At 31.9% G+C, this 7969-nt stretch overlaps 1 long non-coding RNA gene across 1 annotated transcript; it reads left to right on the top strand.

Annotated features, from left to right (window-relative positions):
- The first annotated feature begins 1496 nt into the window (after positions 1-1496).
- LOC149152138 (uncharacterized) lies at positions 1497-2398 on the top strand. Its single transcript, XR_016263652.1, has 2 exons — positions 1497-1920; positions 2092-2398. It is a non-coding gene; the product is annotated as an uncharacterized LOC149152138 (long non-coding RNA).
- Positions 2399-7969: the final 5571 nt, after the last annotated feature.

Genomic DNA, 7969 nt, shown 5'->3' on the forward strand with positions numbered 1-7969 from the left:
AATTAAAATTAAAAAGAACAACACATAACAAATATCAAAACCTAAACTAATTTGCAATCTCTAACTCACTCATTCGAGTTACCAAGCTTATGTCTACTCAGCTTGCTGCACAGCACTATTTGACTTACCAGTTAACTATTGCACCTCCTCCTCCATGGCACTCCTAAAATGTGCATTGGCCATTTTTAATCGTCAGTTTTAACTTTCGAGTCTTGACTTTAGATATGGATGACCTTAGACTGATTCTTTGACTTTCACTCTTTACTTTTTTTGAGTTTGAGTTATATCAATTTACTATTCCAATCTTCAGGCTTAAGTATCTACTATAGTCTATTTTGCTTAGTACTAATTAGATTCTAGAATCACGAATTTAAATTTTAAATCAATTTAGAATCTAGAATCTAGAATGATGAATGATGAATTTAATTTTTAAATCAATTTAGATTCTAGAATGTTGAATAATGAATGATGAATATGGATCAATCTAGTTCATTATTGAATCTCATGGTGTATGAATGAATGATGTATGTATTAGTATGAATGATGAGTATGGATCAGTGTATTTCATTATTTAATTCAATCATGTACGGATCAATGTATTTATGCTTTCATTATTGAATATATATATATATATATATATATATATATATATATATATATATATATATATATATATATATATATATATATATATATATATATGTATATATATATATATATATATATGTATATATATATATATATATATATATATATATATATATATATATATATATATATATGTATATATATATATATATATATATATTAAAAAAATTATATACCCCCATATCCCCCTGCCCCCTAATTTTACCTAAAATTTGAGGGTACTCTCACACGCCCCCCCTGTGCATCACCCCAGACATGCATCTCCCTATCCCGGAGTCTTGGTGGAACATTAGTTTTAACTTGCCAACATAGAAGGGTTGAAAATATAGTATGACTTCATATTGAAATATGACCATGCCCTTCAAATTTGATGCCAGGTTGAAGAAGTATTTTAGGAAAAGTATTTTGAAGTGTGTTCTAGTGTTTGCCTTCTAGAAAATGTTAATCTTTTTTCAAGCTTTCTTTTCAGTTCTTATAACTGATTTGTTTGTTTTACTTTAGTGGTTTATTTATAATAGTTAAAAAGGCTTATGAGATTTAATGGAAACCTTTTATACCCACACCAGATATGCCAAAAAGACCTTAGACGTGTGAATGCCAATTTTGATGCACCGTTCGTATTGTGCAGTTGTGATGTTTTTTGTTAACGATTGTGTTGAATAGCTTTGTGTCGAATGATGCAGGTACCTTCAAGACAATTTATACCACATATGGGAATCACATGAGATGGATCTAGATTTGAAGATAGAATTCTTCAAACATGTTAACTAATGCACTCAACTGTCCAATGTTCTTAGGTAGCGGTCTTGTAAGATTTCTTCTGACAATAGCTGGTAATAAGAGTATTATTGTAATCATTAAAATGTTATAAATAAGATATATGAAATAAAAATTCAGGTATTGAATTTTTCATTAAACATTATTTAGAATGTATTAATACTTATAAGTATCTTAGACATGTATTTGTGTGAAAATAAATTGAATTGGTTTATGTTTAAGGACAAGGCATCCAAGGCGAGGTTAACCAAGACAAAAGTCACTCATCGTAGTGGCCAGAAAGGTTTAAAAGCACTGATAACAACCTTTCTAAGTATATTAAACATGTGATATTTTTTTAATAAATTTTGTACTAGAAGAAAGTCATTGTTATCTAATTTCTCCCTATTTACTGATTGATAGGAACTAAAATATGGAAGACCTCCAAATCATTTGGAAAAGAAGGTGCTGCAGCAAAAGAGATGGGTTGAATTTGTTGTTTGGATGGACTCTATGGTATGTAATCTTAGTTGGTTTTCTAATATACTTTTAAACCATATTTTCATTTTATTTTTTAGTACTATTAGATATTATATCTTACCTCATTTTATGGTTAACATTGTATAACAAAAACATGCGTTGTGTTATGTAATTAATACTAACATGTAATATTGATTTTTTTGTCAGAATGCTATAGGTAATGATTGCCAAGACGATGATCCAAATTATGTTCAACATATATCAGGAGATGATGAGGATGAGGATGAGGATGATGGTGGTGAAGGAGGAGATGATGATGATAGTTGCGGTGTTGGTGATGATGTGGATCAGAGTAATGAGGATGGTCAAGATGATCATGAGGATGATCTTGGTTGTGGTAGCTAGGCATGCACATGCATTGTTTTTTATGAAGAAATGATTGTGTAGAATGACATTATTATGTTTAGATGGGTGTTGTGAATTTACCCTATATCAATGAGACATTTTGATTTTGTAATCATACAATGAGTTTGATTTATGTATGTTGTTAATTTATCGTAGAATAACGATATTCATGAAATATTTTGATTTGTTAATCATATTTGAATTTTACTTGTTTTGATTAAAAATAATACTGATTTTATTAGTATTATGTTGCTATTTTATACATGTTTTGAAAATTGTTAATGACACTGTTATTTTTTTGGATGGATGTTGTCAATTTCTCTTAAATTTCTTTACAAATGATTTTGAATTGTGATATCTACTTTAATTATATTTAGAAACTATCATATATTTCACTATGAATCTATAAAGGGGGTCATATATGTAAATAAAAATATACTCTATATAAGAAGTCAAATGCGGATGTAACCATGGATGCAAAATTGAAAGTAAAATTGGATGTTAAACTAGGAATTAATACAAAATGCAAACAATTGACATACAAAGTGTTTTAAATTAGAAGTGAAAAATTGTGCAATAGTTGACAAAAAGAAGGGAACAAAACATGGCATACAAAAGGATATCAAATTGGGCAAAAACAAGGACACATAAATGGGCACCAAATTAGATGCAAAAAAAGACAACAACTAGATGTAAAATAAGATGCAAAGTTGAGCGTTAAAAAGAAGCAAAAAACTTTACAAATTAATATGCCAAATGATGATGCAAATAATGGTGTAAATTTGGGATGCAAACTTGGGTGCAAAAAAGGAAAAAAAAAAGATGTAAGAAAAGACATAAAACAAGATGCAAAATGGGGCTGAAAAAAGGTGAAACCAAGGATGCCATATTGGATGTAAAAAATGATTCCTAATCACATGCAAATTTAGGCTCGAACTCAGACACAAAATTATATGCAAATGTGGACACAAAATGAGGCAAAAAAAGATGCAAATTTGGATGGTGAAAACGATGTAAAACTAGACACCAAAAAAATGAAAAATTGGATGAAAAAGTCGGTGTAAATAATGGTGCAACATTGGACACAAGTAGACACAAAAAAATGGTGCAAAAAGGGGCATAAAATAGCTTAAAATTGGATGAAAAACTTGGTGCAAAAACAAATACAAAAGTAGACGTAAAAAATGGCTCTAAATTGAATGTACCATTAGACACAAAATAAGATGCAAAGGTGGACACAACACATGACTCAACATAAGATGCAAATATAAATGCAAATTTGGATGCTCAAAATGATGTAACATTAGATGCAAGAGATGGTGTTAAAAATGATGCAAAATTGGATGAAACAAATGACACAAAATATGGTGCAAAATGAGATGGGAAAAATGGAGACAAATCAAACGTAAATGTGGATGTAAAAAATGGTCCAAAAAAAGATGCAAAAATGGGCACAAAAATGGATGCAAAATTTGGTGCTAAATCAAATTCAACACATGGTGCAGAGATAGGCACCAAAGCTGGTGCAAAAATAGAAGCAAAAACTAGTGTAAGACTAGATACAAAACCTGGCGTAAGACTAGATGCAAAAACTGACACAAAATGGATGCCTAAAAAGACGTTAAATTGGATTCAAAATACAGTGTAAACTTGATGCAAATGATGGTGAAAAAATGGAAGCAAAGAATGACACAAACTAGGAAGCAAAAGAGGATGAAAAATAGATGCAAAAAATGACACAAAACTAGAAGCAAAACTTGTCATAAAATGAGATGCAAATCTTGGTTCAAAATTTGACGCAAAAAATGATGCATAGTTTGGTGTAAAAAATGATGCAAAATCTAGCGTGAAAAAGGATGCAAAATTAGGTGCAAAAAAGGACGCTTTAAAAATTGTACAATAGAGCCAGATTTAGCGCCAGGTTGCTCATCACAATTACAAAAAAAATGCACTAAAAGCTGGCGCTAAATCTGGCGCAAATCGCTGGTTTTGTTGTAGTGATCAATGCCACTTCCTATCCAGAGTCTTGAACTAACCTACAACCTCACATCCTCCCTAATCTAATTTCGCTCCCATCCTTTCTATCCTCTGTTGCAATATCCTACGACATCGGCTATATCATTCCAACCAATAATAGAACTAAGATGGTGGAATTGGTGACTGTATCGACCTAACTTCCCCAATAAGTAACTGGTAATTGCCATAACACATTATGGGAGCATGTTCATCACTGGCCTCCCACAATTCTATACTTGTAGGTTACAAGGTGGGAAATGCCTCCACCCCTCTCCAAATAACTATGGGAAATGCCTCCACCCCTCCCCAAATAACTATGGTCAATATGCTAATATCAACCAAATCATGGTTTTCGTTGGATACTTTTCATTGACTAATCTAGTTGAGTTGTCATGTCACTTGTAATATACACCTTAGCACGTGTCATAATATTTAATATCAAGTAGATACAAAATACAATAGAACAATGGTAACATCCCCCAATGGCTAGCAGGAATTTTGGCTATTACATGGTCCCTTCCAACTTGCATGTTAGTTCTCATCAAACCATATATATGTGTGTGTGTGTGTGTGTGTGTGTGTGATCATAATCATCATGTTATTAGGTCTACTGTTCATGTACGTAATTTTTTTCAATTATTATCAACAGGCTAGAATTAAATCTTACATTAGAGAAATCATAATTCCAATAAGTCATTCACTAGAAAACTCATAACGAAATAATCCCACACAACAAGTACTTTAATCAACAAATTGTAATCCATAAAGTCTTTAAATAAGTAATTTCAATTGTCCAACTCAAGTGCATCAATATTACATACTGTTCATAAATAAAACAACATGAAAATGCAAATACAACCTCAACATATTGATCGAGAAGGATCCAAAAAGGCTCGAAATTTGAAGTCCTTGAATATAAAAAAAAACAACACCAAGTCGTAGATCTCATTGAGATGACTCGAACAACACGAAAATCACATCAATATGAGTTTGTATGACAATATTATGCTCATGTGAAGTTTGAAACAAACAACAAAAAAATTGTACAAGTGGGATCCAGAGGGTGCCACATGATGCTCCCAGATGATTTCACATGGAAACCTAATCTACCGCTACATTCAATAAGTGGGGATCCATAGCTAACGTGGCAAAACACATAGAGATGAGTCAATGATTATATGGCATGTTGAATGGGTAAATTCATGGACCAATTAGGGCCTTCCATGTGGCCCAATCACATGGTTCCACGTGACACCTTGAATTACGACCAAGTGGCCTTGAAGTGTGTGCAACCTCCTTATTTCCTTATACACATGCTTTGTTATAATTATATCGGGGTCAAGTCATGTGGGGAATACCTTTTTGGTGCGATTACCATATAATGTATATAGTTTAAAACAAATACTACATATGTGATATCCCCTAGTAGATATTTTTGTTTTTAATGTATGTGTGTATTAAATGAAGTGGAGCCATAACACTTTGAATAATTATTTTAACTATTTCTCTTATTAATAAAAAAAGAGGAAATCAATATTTAAGGAAGCCATACACTCCGAGAAGACACTCGAGGATAAGATTGTTAATTATTCATGATTAGAATCTTCGAACATTATAGATAAGATTAAGAGAGGGAGATAAAATCCCTTAGAAAAAGCTTGGTTGGAGAAACGAGCTAAGACTTGTTGCCTTTAAGGCACCATGGAAGAGAAAGGTGGGCTTTAAAAGAAAAAGCCTAGGTACGAAAGTAATAAAAACTTACAAAAGCGGGACACCGCTAAAATGGAAACAGTGTCATGAAGAAGGGTAATAATTACCCAAAGGGAGAATCAATGAGGTTTTTGATTCTCTGGGAAAAGCAATCGAGCTCGAGGGAGAAGTGGAGGTAGTTCGTGGTTGGGAGGACAGTGTCTTTCTGGTGGAGGTTGTTGGTTAGGTAGATAACTAAAGTCTCTGGTTTGGTCTATGCTAATTATAATTATGCATCAATTACTGTAGATGAATATGATTTACTATTTTGATTTTATTGGAGGAAGTAACTAATTGTTCGCGATGAATATAACTATCTCTTTTTGTTGCTGGAATTTATATATATAAATTGTTGTAATAAAAATAAGAAATTCTCTTATTCAAAATATTAGGATTAATATCTTTAGCTCCCATCAAAAGTGGTGGGATACTATGATAAGTGAAGGAAAACATTGTTGTAATTCCAGTTATGTGGATATTAAAAAATTAGATTAAAACTAATGGTTAAACGAATCACAATGTTGTTAGAATTTATTTTGTGCATATAGAGTTGGGTTACAAGACATGACTGAGTTGTTTTATTAGCCAATAAACTGAGGGTATGATCACAAAAATGTGCAACATAAGGGAAATGAGAATTCCAAAAGGATCACATCAACTATAGTTAGACTAAGTAATATTATAGCATTGTGAAGACGGTGATCAAATCTATAGCTTAGCATATGAGAGGAAGATAAGAGTATCACTTGCCTTACTACAAGATAGTAGTAGAAACCTAGATACTCTCTCTATGAATTCTTATTGTATGTCAAGAGCATACTTGTGAGGAATGGAGAATTACTTATGCTAGAGTAGTATGTAATAAAGTTACAGGACTAGAAAAGATACAAAGTAGATAGCGAACTTTAGAAAAGGTAGTAAACCACTAGTATATGAATTAAAGGAGAAGTTGTACATTAAACTACCTTGAGATTATACGTAGATGCATATATACCAAAGTAAGTGTGATCTTTGCGCTAGCAGTTATAACCATTACATATCTAATTTAAATATGGATTTAGAGACAGAAGCGTTTGTACCCTATGAACACAAAATTCGAACATCTACAAGCAGTTGTGAACTTACAACTATAACCACGAATTTAAGCATGAAGTCTGTAGGTAGAGATATCCTCACAAATATAAAGACAAATTTAAGCATGAAATCCATAAGCCGAGGAGTCATGACCAATATCCATAACAACATAGCAAAGGTAACCAAAATTACATAGTTAAATTGTTTATTGTGTTAAGTAAATTCCATTGATAAATAAAAACCATTAAATAAATAATTTAAACAAATATCCTTAATAAATAGGAACCATTAAATGAAAAGGGCGCTCATGAATTAACCGTAAGTTATCATTAAGAATTAGCAAGTGTGTTATAAAAATAGTTTTGGCGTGAATTACAATAGTCTATCCATCTGGAACTTTTAATACAATAACAAAAAAAGAAACTCATATGGTAGATATAGGCCTTGTGGTGATTTCGTACTACCACCGAAATATAAAACAAGAGATGTTACAGTATAACCCTTAGGAAGATTTTCAAATAAAAACAAATACCAATGACTATGTAAAACAGTTATATTTCTTCCTAATAATGACCATAAGCTATAGGGGAGATAATATGCCCACTCATTAATAGAATAATTGAGGTCCCAACTCAGAGCAGGTGGGTAGGTGAAGATGGTTATTTCGAACACAGTCGCTACTTGATGAAAGAGTCTGGTCTAGCCATGGAAGGCAATACACAAAGAAATTTAAACCACTTGAACACACCTATGGGGTCATGAAAACACCAATGAGGAGAGGAGTGCCAAGAGATTAATACACCCTGATGATACAACCATAACTTCAATAAAATATGATAGC

This window comes from Pinus tabuliformis, chromosome 9 (genome assembly GCF_031772625.1).
Source record: "Pinus tabuliformis cultivar Carrire ecotype Pingquan chromosome 9, CPIR1, whole genome shotgun sequence".
Classification (NCBI taxonomy): Eukaryota; Viridiplantae; Streptophyta; class Pinopsida; order Pinales; family Pinaceae; genus Pinus; species Pinus tabuliformis.